Here is an 18598-nt window from a genome sequence, read left to right as displayed (position 1 = left end):
TCAGTTATACATTAATATAAATTGAAAATTAAAATGAAAGTTGAATTCTTATATATAGTTTTTTTGTATTTTTTTCATGATAAATTTTCATCGCCAACCAATTACAAGTTCTAAACAAAAGAATTTATCACTTTATCATTTATTTTAAAAATTTCTATAAATACATAAATTTAATATTCTAGGTTAAAAATGTATGTAATAAAGTTAATAAAGACAAAATAAGACCAAGGTCATATGACACGTATTCCAAGTTGAATGTTGGGCAAAAACATAGTGATTTCGATTACTTGTGATTAATTTATGGCTATGGAAATTGACAAAGGCAATGGCAAAGGCAAAGAGACATTTATTGGTATTTATTTACAAAATAAAGAAAACTAAGAGAAAAAGAAGTGAATTGCATGTGAGGAAAATTGAAGAAAAATAGAGGTCTCAATGATAAAAAAGCTTTTGAGAATCACTTCACAACTTTTTGTCAGTTCATTCTTTGGCACTCTCATTTTATTTTCTCTCTCTCCTACTCTTACACACATGAAGAAATCTTGGAGAGTTGTTGGAGCATGTTTGGAGCACTCTAGTTTTCATTGGATTTTGAAAAGAAGGCAAAAGAAAAGCAGGAAAGCACAAGGGGATAACAAGATTAACAACTACAATTTGATTGCTTTGAGGTATCGAGTTGTATGTATGATTTTCTTGTTAGTTTTGGCATGCATGGTATATGCATGTGATTATTCGGTTATGATTTTTTCTTGTTAGTTTTGGCATGCATGGTATATGCATGTGATTATTCGGTTATGATTTGTCATTTACATGCAGGATTCTTAATTTGATTGTGGTTTTGCCTAGCCTTGTCATTTCCTAGATAGCCATGGTGTTGTGGTTTTCCCACTTGATTGTTTATGATTGGTGCTCATGTTCCTCATGGCCATGGGTTGAGTTACTAGTTCCTAGAGCCTTGGTTGGACAAAACCTCTTGAAGCCTTGGAACAACTTGGGTTGAATTACTAGTCCCCTAAGCCTTGGTTGGACAAAGGCTTTGGGGTCGTTGGTGGGTTGAGTTACTAGTCTTTGAGCCTTGGTTGGACAAAGTCTTTGGAGCCTACTACAACTATGGGTTAAATTACTAGTCGTGGAGTTGGGATGGAGCAAATGCTTTAGATTCATGGACATTTTGGGTAGAGACCGATATTGTGATGGCTAGTGATGTCTGATCGTGAGCTGGAATCACTGGTTGAGGGTTAGGTGGTTTGGCCTTTGGAAGTCTGGCTCGGTTTTGCTTGCTTTATTCCATGAAATCTTACATTCATGTTTGGAATATGGCACGAGGGTGATTGGCTGAAAGAGAGATTTGGTTCAGCCTAATCTATGGTCGACTGATACATGGAAGTCACTAAGTTGACTTAGTAAGAGTTCTTTTCCTCTTGCACTTTTATGAATATTTATACTTGTTGTTATGCGGCTTTGATGGCTTTTCTATTATTGTTATTATTCTTGTTATATGATGGTTATAAGCTTGGTTTGATGAGAAATTCTAGTTATGGCTCTTAACATGTTTGATTGGTAAATGAATGGTTATTGAATGCATGACCTAATAGATGTTATTGCACCCATTGTGAGAGGGTATTAGACCTTCTTTATGATTCTGAGATAAGTATCAAACCCCTATGATCAGATATGCATTTATGATTTGTAGATTACGTGTTCACACGTGTTTGACGAAAATTTTGTCATGGTTAGGCCTATATAGGTCAGTTTTTGACTAAGTATTGTCCTTGTGTCATTCATCATTCTAGAATGTTTTATCATGTTCTCGGTAGAGGTTTGGATAGTAGCTCTCAAAAAGTGGCTCAAATTTTGGGGTCGCATACTCAGAACTGGAAAAACAAAAACTAGACTGGAGTCGGTGGGACCTAGGGTTATAGTCTTTGGCTTGTCCTTTTATGCAAGCGACTTTGAGTACAGATCACTTAAAATGCAAGTATTGAGGGTTTGGGTACTTGGAGTGGTTGTTTAGTTCCTGTGGGTCCTATAGCTCCTAAGTAAGGTCATTAAGGTTTCATGAGGGTTAACTCCTGCGCACCTTGTAGCTCATGAGGAAAGTCATTAAAGTTTCATTTTGTAATGAGGGTTAACTCCTGCGCACCTTGTAGCTCATGAGGAAAGTCATTAAAGTTTCATTTTGTGGACTCCATTTCCTTAATGCCCGCTTGGTTGGTACGGGCGCTAACAAAGGATTGGGATCTGGACCCAGCGAATTGTACATTCTATGCTACTATTATATATAATAAGGGGGTTTCGGAACAGCGAGTGAACTAGGTTTTGGCATCCCATCCTCGAGCTTCCATTTCTTCCGTTAAGGGAGATTCGGGAAAGGATGGAATAGGAAGACGTGTTTCCAAAACGAGCAAGATACGGGTTGGAAAGAGGAAGTTAGCAAAGTTGAACAAGATTGGAATGAGCATAGGAACATGTATCGATGTACCAGATTGGCTAATGCTCCCAGGTTGATGCGATGTATTCCACCGGTTGACGGGGGACTTAATTATTGGTATATTTATCGGTCCAACACGGATTGAAATAGGAGCCGGTTCGACAGGAAGCTTTTGGGAACGCGATGCACCCGGGTAAATAAGAGACGAGATGAATACAGGGGTTAAACGAGCATCCCACACCCGAAAGGTGCCCCACATAGGTTTCCCCCGAAACCCTCCAGTTACTGAGGTCAACAATGTGGAGAAAGCACCTATTTCTGTACCGGTTCCGGGAGAGCGGGGAAAAAGGGGATGTTTTGTTAATGAGAGCAAGAAACTGCTGATAGCCACTGCAATATGAACAGGTATACTCATCCGAGCTGCAGGAACATGTACATGGGTGATTCGATGATTTTCACCTTGTTGAGAATCTGATGGTGCCACCCGAATACTCAAATGAATAGCCATCGCTGTTAAGAACCACCGGAATCCAATGGGGATTTGCGCGTAGCTTCTGGTCTTTGACATAAAGAAAGAAGGTTGTAATAACGGGACGAACATGTTAGAATTTCATCCTAGCTAGTGGAACGAAAGATACATGCATGTATATGGAATACATAATACTGATATCGTAAAACACAGAAGTGCCGACCCAAATAGTAGAGTAATTGAAGTTAAGAAACCTAGGCCGATTATAGACTACAGCGAAGGATTAGACACGAAGTGTCAATCCTACAAAAAAATTGACGCAGCAAAAAAGAAGATGTTAAAGAAAATGTAAAACTAAGGTCCGATTGCCTTCTCTTTGTGTTTGGGGGCTGAACCATAGCGAAGTTACAATGAGAACAAGAACAGTGAAAGTTAGAGAAGCGCTACTGCTATGATATAAAGCCCACCTCCCTTTTTTCAACAACAACGGGAAAACCCCCCTTCATGCGCGCAGTCAAGCTGTGAATGAGCTTTGGAGCTCCCGCAGCAGAATACTCAGCAGGCCGTCGCAATCTGAACATGGAAATCACAGTTGCCGCAACATATTTCATCTGAGTAAACGCCATGTCTTTACCCAGACAGGTCCGCGGGCCTCCATGGAAGACTGCAAACTTGAATGGATTCTGCGGGGCGAAATGGCCATCCTCGTTCATCCACCTTTCCGGCTTGAATTGCAGACAGTCGGCGCCCCACATGGTGTTTTATTGGCGATTTTGGCGAGGAGGGTAAAACTAGAGATTCCTCCATGAAGTTTTCACGCACTTTCTTGCACTCGCAACAAGAAGCTTGCGCTTTTATCACGACCAGCAGGATGAGGGGTTTTAAAAGGAGTTGTCTATAACGCGACTTTTTGAAAGTCTTTCCGGCCGATTTTTCCGGTCGAAATCCGGCAGGAATTATTGGAATCGCAAGTTTGATAGCTAGTTTCTGCACAATGAAAGAGTCCCAGGGGTTTTTCAGGGTGCTGAATCCAAATATGCAGTTAAAAAACCATTTTAACTGCAAGAAATCAAGATTTGACCTCAATTTCTTCGCCGGATTCCGTCACCGGAATCTTCAAAAAGTCGCATTATAGACAACTCCGTTTTAAAAGCCGCGGTTTCTTAATCTAATCAAACCGACAAGCTCTGCTTACGCTCTCGATTCGCTAAGCGAATGTCACTATCTGAAACTGTATCCAGCACGGATTTCACGTGCGGCAATCTTTGTGAGAAGCGGTACGGCAACGTCACCCGTGTAATTAGCTTTTGTTTCGTGTCGGTCCAAGATTTTGACAGTAGGCTTACTACACCGGGCATCGGGAAGCACGCATGCGTCTGCCTTGCTCGCTCTCCACGAAACTCACAACCACCGAATATTGAAAAGTCCCTTGTGAGCGGAGGGAACCGACTTTAGGATTCATGCCAATCAATCGGTGTTTGAGATGCCCACTACTTTCCGCTGCATTATTGTTTCGAGCAATCAAATTGAAAGCAATGAATGAAGGAGAACTTAAAGTCTTCATTTCACATTATCCAAATAATATATGTGCATGTCAATTATAGGGAATTTTTATAATTGTTTTGGAGATTTTTCACAAATTAATAATATATGAGCAAAATTGCATGCATAAATAAACCTTATCTTCGTAATAGATTGATGCAATGCTTGTAATTTTCTATTCCGCTCGTCAAAATGACGTATATTAACGTATAATCAGGGGAGAGTTCTTAGATTTCTAAATTACTGAACATCTAAATAAGGGAGTGAGATCAATGGAAAGAAAATGTAATTTTTTTAATTAGTTTGATCAAAAATCTATTTTCCTGGCTCACTTTAATAAAAGAAAATGTTTTTTATTAGTTTTTTTGTTGGGCTCACTTAATAAAAAAAATTTAGAATTAAAAATAAATAGTTACTATCGATTTTCATTTATCATAAGAAATAATAAAAAAAATATTTCTAACTTAATTAATTATATATATATTTTTTTAAATAATAAAAATAGTTATGAACGACCTGAATAATAAATAAATATTATTAAAGGATGTGGAATATATATGTTTTAATTATTGCATTTCTATTAGAAGTTAATATAAATATATATTTAATTATAGGTAATAGTGAAAGTGAAATATTTGTAGGTATTTTCATGTTATTTATAATATCAATAAAGTTATTAATATTTCATAATGATTTTAGGTATAATTAACAAAAAAAATTCTTTTATTTTTAATATATATAATATATACAAAAACATATTTTTTTAAGAAAATGTTTTATTTTGTTTTAAAAAAGATATATGTTAACTCAAAATTGAGTATAAAAAAAAATACATATAAAAATTATACATCTCCTTTATATTACACCATAAAATACATCTATGAACACATCACTTAAAAAACACCATTTTAATTAAATAAATTCATCTCCTCAAAAATAACACAATTTTAATTAAATCGAACCATTTCCTGAAAGGAAAAATTGGTCCAATGCCCACTGAGGACCAAAAATTCCACACTGTCCTCAATTCCACACCAAGAGATGAGGGCCAAAACTTCCCAACCAAAATATCTGAAATGATGATTACATTCACTGCCAATTATGATCTTATTTGACCAATTTAAAAGCGCAACTGCCTACTCCCGGAATGTTTGTATGGTTTCCAATGTGGGATCATTATGGATAACGTAATTGCAGGAGGAATTGGTGGATAGAAATCTCAGTGTCTTCCTATTGAATATCCGTGTTTGTCTCTGTACATAGAACTACTTCACCAGTACAAACCACTTTGTTTTTACCCTTATCTACCTCTCCTACTGGCAAAAGAATAGTTATGTACCGGATCTGCGCTGGATCCTCCTCATTCTTCTTATCGGAGGCCGGGCCTGGGTGGTAAAAGTAAAAGTTACCGGGCCTGGGTGGTAAAAGTAAAAGTAAAAGTAAAAGTTTATCATAAGTTGAAATGGAATTTGATAGATAAATTGCTTTTTATGGATTGATTTTTCTAATAAAAATATTAAAAAAAATTTCATAATTTATTAAAATAATTTAAATAATATTGAAATGGTTGAAGCTATCTAATTTAAAAAGTATTTCAGATTTGAAATTCTTATCCTTATTTTGGTCAGAAGAATTCACGGCCCTATATCAGAAGACTATTTGTAAATATATTTTTATATAAAATTTTTAAATTAATATAACTTATATAGAAGAATAAATATTTTACGAAATAGAACTCTTTAAAACGTGTGTGTATATATAATTATAATAATGTCGTATTATAATTATCTATATATATAGTTATGGAATGTAATAAAGGTTCTCGAAAATGGTTTATATAAATGTGACAATTATATATACATTTACATAAAATGTAATAAAGGTTCTGGAAAATGGTTTACATTAATGTGACAATTATGGTGAAGAAAAATATAGGAAATGAAGTGATACTCATGATATTAGTTTTTTTTTTTTTATTTTGAAATCTTGTATGGTTGTAGACATTGTGAATGCCATCATTTTTTTATAAGTTTTATGGGAATGATGTTATTATTTTTCTTTATTTTGTGACCTTATTGGTCATGAATATTGGCCTCATGAGTTTTTATAAACAATTTTTTAGAAGAAGCATGTAATTATGGATGAGAAAACCGAAGGTACAATATCAATGTTGATAGGTAAAGTTAAAGTACTCCAAAGCTTAGTAAAAGGTAGGTTTAACTTTTAGTTCATGGTTAGTAAGGATTTGCAAAAACACATAGAAAATAAGTGTTTGAAAAATTCTTACACGTAAAAGTGTTTGGTTTTGCCAATCCCTGTCAATTTGACAGCGGACATCACCTACCAACTTATTTTGTCGATTTGAGAACTGTCTATAAATTTGAGACCTGTATGACTTGTTTGTCAATTTCATATTTCATCTTTTTGCATGAATTTAGAAAATGTTGGCAATAGACAACAATTGTCAATGGAAAGACAAGAACCTGGCAAGGCAGAGTCAAGCAAACAACATTTGTTAAACAAGTTTGCTAAAATAGTATCCCAAGCAGCTTAAGCAAAAATACGACAAAAGAATATCATAAGAGCTAAGACAAAAATAAGGCATATAGGTAGTTGCCTGAATGTTGCCTGAATGATGCGTAAAAAATAACTTACTAAGACCAGTCCTACACAAAAATTACGAGCCTGAACCTCATGGACAGAAAGATAATCTAATAACAAGTCCTTCACTGAAGCATTATTTAAGGCGAGAGGGTGCAAGGATGAGCGATTATCACATACATAAATGCACACAGACCTCCTTCCTCTCTAATGTGCTGGTAGCTTTGGCATCACATCCCGAATCAAAACTTGGTTCAATTGACTCTCTTTGTTTTATTAAGCGTAGCCATAATTAGGTTTGCAGATGGTAAAGAGTGTTGTGGGTTTCCATTGTTTGCAGGCTGTCACTACGCTTTGTGGGCCGGTCGGGTTTCCACTTCTTGGTTGTACTAGAGGTCGGGGTTTAGGCCCGATTAAAAACCTACCACATTTAACTTCTTTACCGCTAATCTCCAGCCTAGATAGCAGATATTAGGCCTGAAAATAATTGCAGATTAAAGTTTCTAAACTTGAGAATCAAGTCAAAGGGTTAGAAGCAGAAAGAGATTAGCAAACAACATCCTCGGCAGAAGTTTGTAATCAAAAGAATGAGGTTATCGGAGGATTACAAAAAATAATAAAAGATAAGGATACAAAGTTGTGATCCCTACAAAACTTATTGAACTCAGAGTCAATACGGAGAAAAACCCTTATAAAAGAAAAATAAAAAATATGAAGTTTGATGTTATAGAACATAGTTTTTGATGTTATGGTAGATAATTTTCCACCTAATGATGCCAGCTTTTTAAGCAATTACTCTATGTGATATAGGATTCAGTTCCAATACATCAACAATAGACATTTCATTGGTCATATATATTGATATCTAACTTGGTGATGAGAGTAATTCCAAAAGCTTTTCATCTGTTATAATTCTTCTTTGTTACATATGAGACTAAATGTCTCATAAGATCTAGTTTCTTACTTGAGTTTCTTATCAGGTAAGAAGATACAATACAAATTTAGAAGCTATAAATCCAGCTATAGCGATGTGTAAGAGAGTCTTTCCATCATGTAGAAGTGGTGGTAAAGATAATAAAAACTTCTTAACAATGATGAAGTGATCAATTTAAGGTGCCACATGTAGTGTTGTGTTTCCATAATAATCGTAGACTTTATAATATCTGGTTATACTATATAATATCTGGATATGCTGTAAGAAGTAGCTCCTCCACCCATGCACTACAAAAGGATGCATGTATCATGAACTATAGTATAAAACCAAAAGAGTGTCATGAATCAGTTGGTTGAAAATTTGTGACGAGTTAGTGAAGATATCCTAGACCAGGGTTGAGTTTTATCAATTTAAAAGAAAAATCATAAATTTAACATGAAAAATCATAAATTTAACATTTTTTTATGCTTCATCTCGTCATTCCATGGAATATGTACATGTTTGCAACGTTTTTTGAAGTTTTTTCAATAATTTCTAAAGAGAATGCTATCAACGGCTGTAAGGAAAAGAAAACATTTAGGCTACACTTATCCTGATCCATTCCAATTTCCTGCTAATGCCATAACCCAAATCCATTCGTTTTGATGCTAAAAAGGCATCTTTTTGGATGTAAGAAGGACCTAATGACTATTCTATCAAAGAGAATGAAAAATGGCATATGAACTGAAGCAACAATTCTGATAACCTGCACCATGTTCATCAGTTTCTAGTATAGTAATATGAAGGATTAATTTCATCAATTTTTAGTAGAGTAATATAAAGGACTAATTTCAAAAGAAAGCTACATGAAAGAACTAATGAAGTGTTAGAAAATCAGAACTACATTCTAGCATGAGATTCAATCTTTGGAAAACTAATAGTTGATTTTCAGAGATCTTTGTGTCCTTGTGCTTCTAAATAAACTCATCCACCAATTACCTTCGCCCATACTTTTTGCGAACTAGGATGGAGATGGCCTGTAGTAGGGTTTTTTAATGCTCTTAACTTGAAAGCAGGAAAATCTGCCACCGTACTTTCTACGATCTAGACAGGAGTCTCTGGCACCATACTTTCTACAAACTAGGCTGGAGATGGCCTAGACTAGGATTTTTTACCGCTCTTAACTCAAAAGTAGGAAATTTCGGCACCATATTTTCTGTGATCTAGGCCGGAGTTTCGGTCACCATACATTCTGTGAACTAGGTTGGAGATGGCCTGGAGTAGGCTTCTTTACTGCTCTTAACTCGAAAGCAGGAAAACCTCTTTACCACTTTTAACTCGAAAGCGAGAAAACCTTTGATAACATCACCAATTGCTCTTTTGAAATACCAAATTTGTTCTGAATGCCCAAATTTTTGAAGGCAATAAAATCCATTTAGATGATAACTAAAAGGCGTACAGATGGTAGGGATATGGTGTCCTATCAGATGGTGGGGATATGGTGTCGTCTAGCTAAAATGCTAGATGAACTAACTACCCATATATATATAAGATGTGAGCGAACCTGTACTTTATAAGATGTGATAAAACGTTTGAAACATTTTTGAAGTAATTTTAAATATAAATTCACATTAAATTAGCATTGAAATATAATTTCAAATTGGTTATCCTATGTTTTAGGAAAATTATACACTCAAGCTGGAAATAAGAAACTTTGCATAAAAGTTTGTTTGGCGGAATATTTTTCGTAAAACATTGGTTTAAAGATGAAATAGGTTAGTTGATAACACTATTTAATGCTAAATCAATACTTATCGAACGCTATATTCCTTGCCTTTATCCTAAGTTTTAGGAAAATTATACACTCAAGCCTGCAATAAGAGGTTTAAACAGAAACTTTGCATAAAAGTTTGTTTGGCGGAATATTTTTCGTAAAACATTAGTTTAAAGATGAAATAGGTGAGTTGATGACACTATTTAATGTTAAATTAATACTTATCGAACACAATAGTCCCTGCTATGCCGAAGGCAGGGACTAATAACACTCATTATGGATGAAGATACGTAAAAGTGTTTGGTTTAATTTATAATACTAATAACACTCATTATGGAAGAAGAATAAAAGTGAGAGGATTATGATATCAAAGAAAGATTTCAAATTACGATCTTAAAATATCTTATCACAAAATCCTTAATCTCGTGGATGATCCTGTGGTAGATATAAAATACGAATTAAAGTTCATGTATGGGATCCCTAAGTAACAACAAGGGCTTCTATTCGTAGGCAAAGAACTCATTGAACATTATTTATTTTTTAGTTATAGTATTAAAAACAATCGACTATTTCTTTGGTTTTACATTTGTATGGAGGAGCAATTCGTAATGGAGTGCCTTTATTTTCAAAATTTGTTTTTCTTAAGGATGTCATGAGAAGAACAATGTCTACTTCAACTTTTCTGAATGTTCCTATATTTAATGCATATACGATGGATAAACTTATAGAGATGTCAAGGTTTCAAACCTATTTTCATTTTATAGATGATCCTTATTAATTTGTAGATTTAATCTTGGTTTTTTCCTCTTACATAATAGTTTTATTCAACTTAATGTTGGAAAAAACATAGTCATGGAGATCACTTGTGATTAATTTAGGAGGCTTTTCTTACTTGAACTCCTATGGAAAGTACTACTTCTCACTCCTCCTATACGAATGGTGATGGTGATGATGATGTTGTCTCTCTAAATCCGAACTAGAATGAGATCCACGATCATCACCCCTCCTGCCAGGTTTTTCCAGAACCTACATCTATGACTATATCATCCCTATCAAACCTGTATCCTAATTGAGACCTACTACCATATGCCCCATTGGTCTTTTCCTCCTATCCATGACTGATCCTAAGTGTTCCCTATCTATGCAAATTCTATTCACTCTAAAGAATTACTACATTAACCTCTACTTGTTTCTCTTGTGCTGTAGCAATTCTTTCCTATGATTGAATTATTCTGTCAATATGTCTTACAACTTTTGATCTCTGCTTTCAAACTTCTCAATGTATTTGTTATGTTAGGGAAGTAGTCATCACCATGTTGTTCATTTGATATGCAGGGAGAATCATGTCGGATAAACCAAACCTAAACATAATCAACATACCTGAGTGAAGTTCAGGGGAGGCTTTCTCGTCTCCAAGATCAATCTGAATTAGCAGAATATATATATATATATATATATATATATATATATATATATATATATATATATATATAGATTGAAATCAACATATAAATCATCTCAACATCGACATCATCAACCTCTACTTGACGACACTACTTAAAATAGTGATAGTCATAATGCATGCATAACGAACACATATACAACTGACATACATGCGTGAAAAACAAGTTCTGCCCATCTAGTCCAAGTGTTGAACCCGAGAGCTTTGATACCATTCTATAACCACCCCTCCCATATCTACCTAGTTTCACATGCCTGCTGGGGTGAACATGGGAGGATGAACTACTATGACATGACCCGGCCTCCCAGGTTCCATTAAGGAAGTGGAGTTGACTACGAAAGATAAACTGACAACCCATAACATTCTACAAGGGATATAGCTCACTCAGAGGCTATGTAACCACCCTAGGTCGCAAAAAGTTGAGCTAGACACCCTTTCCTCTAACCTGGGTCCCAAATCGTTCCAAAAACATCCCCTCCATGCGATCATAAGCCTACAACTGCATACATAAGCTTACATCCCTGTTGTTGCAACCTAAAATCTCTAGTTTAAAGCACGCAGTCCTGGATTTTGAGCCTATATTCCAGGTCAGCCTCCAAACCACTTCCTAGAACTCAGTGAGACTTTCCATAATCAATAATGGCATGGAAACAATGTTAGACATACAAATTTGAAGGCATAACTTTACGTAGACTGCCTAGAACATGACAGGAATTCTGTTAAACGTGTTGAGGACATGTAATGTACAAGTCATGAATGCATATTTAAACATAAGGGTATGATACTTATCTGAGAATCATCAACAAGGTTTAATGCCCTCTCATAATAGCTTCAATAACATATATTACCTCATGCATTCATTAACCATTCATCAACAAGTCAAAACATCAAGAGACATAGCCAATTTACATCAAATAACGAGCAAATGAGCAATATATACACCATGATCGAACAACCATCTAAGACACATAACAAAAAGTACAATTACTCATGAAAATACAGGAGGAAAGAGATATTATTAACATATGCAAAATCCAACCAAGTCAAGGACTTCCACGTACCACCCGACCATATATTGGGTTGAACCAAATCTCTCTTTTGGCCAATCACCCTGGCTCCATATTCCAAGTGTGAATGTGGTATCTCATGGAATAAACTACACAAAACCAAACTAGGGTTTCGAAAGGCCAAACCACCTCAACCCTAAACTAGTGATTCCACCTCACAGCTAGACATCACTAACACTAACCATATCAGTCTTTACCTAAGATTTCTAGGGCTCCAAAGTGTTTGTACCAACTGCGACTCCAGGAACCAATAACTCAACCCACGACCTTCCAAGGGTTCAGAGCGTTTTTCCAACCTAACTCTGAGACTAGTAACTCAACCCACCAAGGGCTCCAAAGGGTTTTTCCAACCTAGGCTCTAGGAATAGTAACTCAAGTAAAGTTGTTTCAAGGCTCCAAAGGGCTTGTTCTAACTAACAGTTCCAAGAACTAGTAATTCAACCCACAACCATAAGAAAATTGAGTAGTAATCAGAAACAACAAGTGGAAAAACCCACAACACCATGGCTATCGAGGAAATGGAAAGGCTAGAAAAAATCATGATCAATCTAAGAAATCCTCGATGTCAATGACAGATCATAACCAAAGAACCACATGCATATACCATGCATGCCAAAAATAGCAAGGAAATCATACACACAACTCGATACATGCAAGGAAATCATGTTGTAGTTGTTGATCTCATTTTTCCCTTATGTTTTCTAACTTGTTTTTGCCTTCTTTCTCTAATTCCAATGAAAACTAGAGTGCGCCAAGCATGCTCCTACAATTCTCCAAGATTTCTCTAAGTGTGAAAGAGTGTGAGAGAGAGAGATTCAAGCTAAAACTGACAAAATATATGAATTGATCCCGATAATACTTTCTGTCATTAAGGGCTCTATTTTCTTCATTTTTAGTTAATTTTTGTTCAATTATCCTCACATGTAAATTTGTGACCTTTCACCTCCCTTTTCTCCTATTTTATATTATTTTCATAAATAAAATGACAATTAATGCCTCTTTTCCTTTTTAAATTCTGTTTCCAATTTCCATAGACATAAATTAATCACCAGTGATCTCCATCACTATGATTTTCCCAACATTCAGCTTGGAATATGTGTCATGTGACGTCGGTTATTATTTTTATTTATTTACACAGGAAATCGACTAGGGGTTGTTACATTGCACTACAAAGTTCTAGTGGATAGTGGGTTCATCCCTCAATCCATATAAATCTAAACTACATAATCCCTTCCTCCTCTTCCTTTAGAACTATGCATTGTGCAGTCATAATTAGCAACTACTCCACCCTTGTCTCTTGGACTTGTCGTTTGTGCAAAATATCCGTCAATTCTCTCCTACACTACATAGTGTGAATTTCAAGTCAGATGTGAGGCATCCATGGACCTTTGCAATAGAGAACTGTGAAAAAACTTCTCTCTCTATCTCTCTCTTGGGCAACTTTAATCCTCAAGCCTCTAGTTACTGTCACTGATACTTCACACACATGATTTTTTCTTCCTATTTCCATAGAACAATGTAAATTTCTAGTGCACAGTATCCCACTTCTTACCTCCTATAGCTACGCCATGCAAACCCAAGGAAGCCTCTCTCTCTCATCTCTTGTCCATTGTCCCATGACAGTGAGCATCCTCCATGATAAACAAAATATATAATAGATGGTTTTCAAACCGATTTTGGCTTGTCATGAGTGGATTTCATTTGTAGGTGTTATCATATCAACATGGTAGGGTGATTCTCAAGGGATGTCATGAAGGGGAGATTACAAGAAGGCACTTGTGAAGAAGAAGAAAAAGGAGGAACCATCATGAAGGAAATTAAGGAATAACGGACCAAGAAAAAGATATGGCAACGTATGCTTACTTGAAAGGTTCCAACACTCGGCTAGACCCTTTTGAGGGTAAAGATCGAGCGTAAGAAAAGTTCTATCATGAAGAAGTCAAAGTCATAGTAGCAAACAGAAGAGATTGGCATTGATGAAATGAATTTTTATGCCATCATCACCAAATCATGGCTTCTCAAAGTGTCACCACAAAATTATTTTGCAACATCACATGGGGAATTTAATTATGTAATTCCCAAAAACTGTGAAAATGTAAAATGCGTGGAAGCCCAAGGGTCCCACATGGAATGTGAAAATTCATTAAAAAGCTCTAAAGTCATGTAGAAGCTCAAAGGTCACATAGGATTTTGAAAATTCATATTATGATCTCAAGAGTCATTAGGGAGGTGAAGAGTCACATCATTTGTTATAAATACACCCTCATAGCTCAAGTGATGGATGTTGGACTTTTCACCTTGGCTTCTCTAGCTTGGCATAGGAGAAAAGATCATTCTTTGGAGGAGTAAGTGGTGACTTAATGTTCCACTATTGGGACTACTGTCACATCATTGTAATCGTGTATCTTGGGACATTCACTTAATATATGAAGCTCTTGGAGCTGACGCATTTCCATGCATATGTCATGAATCATGTGAGACTATTCTTTCATTGTTTGCGGTGTATGTTTATGTTAACACATATTAACAAAAACGAATTATTTTGTTGGCTTTGGTATGCATATTGTTGAATGTGCATTGTTATTTATTTTGTGGCCGTTGTTATCTTGTGAACTACTTTACAGCTTAATCATGATTCCTTCTAGGCTCGTGGATGTCTCTTTTAGGATAGTACTACTATTTTTCTTCTAGATGCTCACTCTTTCCTTCCCTTCTGTGAAAGTGACTTATATACATTACATTTGCATCCTTTATAATGTCTACTTAATTTCTTGTTTAAACATTGTTTTCATAATATCTCATGTTGATAATTGCATCTAAGGAAAATCCCTAAGAATTTTGGCAACCGGCCTTATTTTCTGGTTGGGGCTCCTGCTCCAAATGGTTTGAGGTCTAGATGGGACTTCACACTTGGGAGAGACCCCTTTCTTGGTAGATTTCCAAGAGAAAATTTCTCTGCAAGTTCTGGATCGCCTACAAACCCTAAGGGTTTTCGTTGGAATTTCAAGGAGGATTGTGTGTTTGGGGAGGTGAGACCCTAGATTCAGTACGAGAGTTCACCGACACTACCATCATGCTCAACCTACCCTTTCTTTAGTAATCTTCCTCACATCCCCTGATAACTTTCCTCCGACCTCACCATGCTTCTTCTCATCATTTTCCTTTGAGTTTTACTCTTGACATTACAAGGATAATTTTTTAATTCTTGTACAAATGTTGAATTGATAGGATAGTGACCTCATTACATAAGGATTTCACATGTAGATTTGGTTATTGGTTGATAGTTTCAAGGTTCGTTCTGACTCCTTCTGGAACCAGCTAACCAGTTAGTGTGGTAAGTAATTTTCATATATATATATATATATATATATTTGAACATCACTTTGCCAATAATGGCTCCTCTTTTTGGGGTTCGGTGGACAAAATAACTCACTAGGGTTTCATTTATGTGCTTGAAAATACATGTATGGAAGGTGGTTTTACCATCACTGCATGGGTAGAAAGGAGAACCCTATTCGAGAGGGCTTTTTCCTTTTACAGATCCTTTTAAAAAGAGAAACTCATGCCTCAAATTCCTTACTAACCTTGTTATTCTTGTCTATTTGAAAGTATGATGATACTTATACAACCAAGTCGTAGAAAGGGAAGAATTCGACCCGTGTCTTTCCTTTAGTTGACAAAATAGATATGACTCTTGTAATGGGTTCTCATACATATTTTTATTATTTGGAACAAGGTTGTGGTTTACAACCTTGCAAAATTGTGTTGCGTTTTACAGTTGTTGTGAAATTCCTAACTCATTTAGGGTTGGACTTCGTCCCAACTTCTTTTCAATTTTACCTTGAATTGTTGGAATATTTTGATTTTTTCACTAAAGTAATATCTTGTAGGCATTTGTTTTTCTTAATCTATGTACAAGGGACTGTTAATTTCATACTATAATTTAGTTACCTAGATTTTTGGTACTCTCTGTGAACTAGAAAAAAACAAGGGTTCAATTTATCATTGTTTTACTATATGTATTCAAGAGAACTAATTATGCCATATCAAACTATAATATAATTATGATTATTTCATTGATTTCATACCAATATATTCTTATGGCAACGCATAATTTATATGAATTAGGAGTTACACATTAAAACATGCAACTTTAGATATGGATTACTTTGAATATTTCTTCTCTTTCTATTCTTTTTGTCTTTATATGTGTGTGTGTGTACCATAATTTTTTAAATGATTCTGTCCTTATAGCTACTTTATGTTTTTCTTTAAAGGAATTTTTTTTTTTTATTTCCCTTACTCTTATTGTCTCAGTGTTATGTTCAAAAATTACCCTATCCTACAAACAATCTTCTTATATGTTTATACTTACATAGAAAAACATTGTTAGTTCTCTAAATGATTTTATGTCTTTTCTGTTTATGTGTAATTTCACACATTTAGGGTTAGTTCATTTATATTTTATCGTTTATTTTATATGGTCATATGCTAGAGAATATACTCAGCAGATCTCTATAATGGTGAACCCTTGTTGATCCAAAAATAAAAGTGAAGGTTTTATTGATCAATTTGCAGGGTAGTTTACGTCATTGTAGGAAACGGATCGAAATTGTGAAAGTACACAAACATGAGTTAATTTGCAAAAAATATATAGATAAAGTGGATAAAAATGCAACACAATACAAGTATGAATTGATAACAACTTTCATCCATCTTGGGCTACGTCTTCGACTCTAGCTTCCAATGCCAACCGCTTTATTAAGATACTCAAATGCCCATTACTCAAAATATAATCCTCAATCTGCAAAAATAACACTCCTATGTTGTCTAGAATGCTGAAAAACCCCTATCTAGGCTCTTGTTGTACTAAAAAAGGCCTCCAAATGGTCAAGAAACAACTCTTCAAAATTATACAGTGATAAACTCTACAACAAAAGGGAATTCATTCTCAAAACCATTCAATAATACGGCTCATGGCCTAATGGTTTTGCGTTGTAATAGTAGACAAAAGGTTATCGGTTCGATTCAGCGGGTTTGGTTTCATTGCCGGGTTCACTGTTAAATATTAAATTTTTTTTAGTACAATCCCCACCTCTAGCACCCGATCCCAGTCTTCTTGAACAAAGATACGACTAGGGCCATGGGCAGTAACTCCATGCACCCAACCCTTCCTCTCCTCTAGTGATGGTCTTGCCTCTCAATACATATTATCACATGAGCAGAGGCCATGGGAGTGGGCGGTGTGCCATGCGCCCCAACCCCCCTCATTCCATTATTGTTCCATTGTCTCATGAAACCTTGGGTTGGGGCAGTCAGGCTACCCCAACCGTCGACTCCATAAAAATTAAATAAAAGGCACACCCTAAAGGTTAATAGGCACCATACATAGCCCAATTGGTTAGGCGATCAATTTATGTAACAGAGGTCATGGGTTCGATTCCACTGGAGGTTGGTCGAACTGTTAACCAATTTTTCACCTCATCTAGAGTGCCATGTGGTGCTATGGGTTTGGGCCACATGTCACTCTGTGATTGGCCCAACTACGAAACCATCCACTCAATAACAGTGTGTCACGTTCCCTCACATGATTGGCCCACATGTCGGCTTCTAATTGGCTTCCACCTGATGAGTCCATACTCCCAACCAGCACTCCCACGCCAGAACTCGTACCCTACAAGTTGACTTTTTAACTTTGGCCAAAACTTCAGAACACTATAACTTTCTCATATGTTTTTGGATTGAGTCGATTCAAGCCTCATTGGAATTAGAATGAAGAGATCTATGATTTTACATTGTTTCAAGAGAATTTGAGCACTTTGATTTTTGAGAAGTTTCTTGATCCCCTAGATCACTCCTCCCCATTGCAACCTTTTTAACCACCAAAAATATTTTTTTACTGAGCAAGTAAGTGAGGGTACAACTCCATCACTTTCCAATCTTTATCCACCTTGCTTTACCTGGATTGGTACCTTTGAGCCCCACACAAAGATACTCCACATTGCACCTGCATGAAGTCTTTATTCTTTTGTCAAGAATAATATCTTCTTGCAACTCATTCAAGTATTCAAGAGAAAAATATTTTTGATCCAGATTTATGCAGGAATGAAACAAAATATAGATATAAACATAAACACTAAGATGCAGAAAAAATAAATCTTCATTTCATTAATATCAAAGAACTAAATGATGCTTACATACAGAATGGAAATAGACTAACTCGAGCAATGGTAGCTTATCTTTGAGAAGATATGTGGTGGCTACATGCCTCTAAACTCTATTACAGTGAGGTTCGAAGGCTTATTTATTATTGAGAAATAATGGAAAGCATTAAACATC

General features: G+C 35.6%; 1 pseudogene; it reads right to left on the bottom strand.

Annotated features, from left to right (window-relative positions):
- Positions 1 to 3349: 3349 nt before the first annotated feature.
- LOC149265563 (cytochrome P450 CYP94D108 pseudogene) lies at positions 3350 to 3655 on the bottom strand (annotated as a pseudogene).
- Positions 3656 to 18598: the final 14943 nt, after the last annotated feature.

Source organism: Pinus tabuliformis, chromosome 6 (genome assembly GCF_031772625.1).
Source record: "Pinus tabuliformis cultivar Carrire ecotype Pingquan chromosome 6, CPIR1, whole genome shotgun sequence".
Lineage (NCBI taxonomy): Eukaryota > Viridiplantae > Streptophyta > Pinopsida > Pinales > Pinaceae > Pinus > Pinus tabuliformis.
Note: the sequence above shows the minus strand (reverse complement) of the source record. Positions and strands in the feature narration are given on the sequence as shown.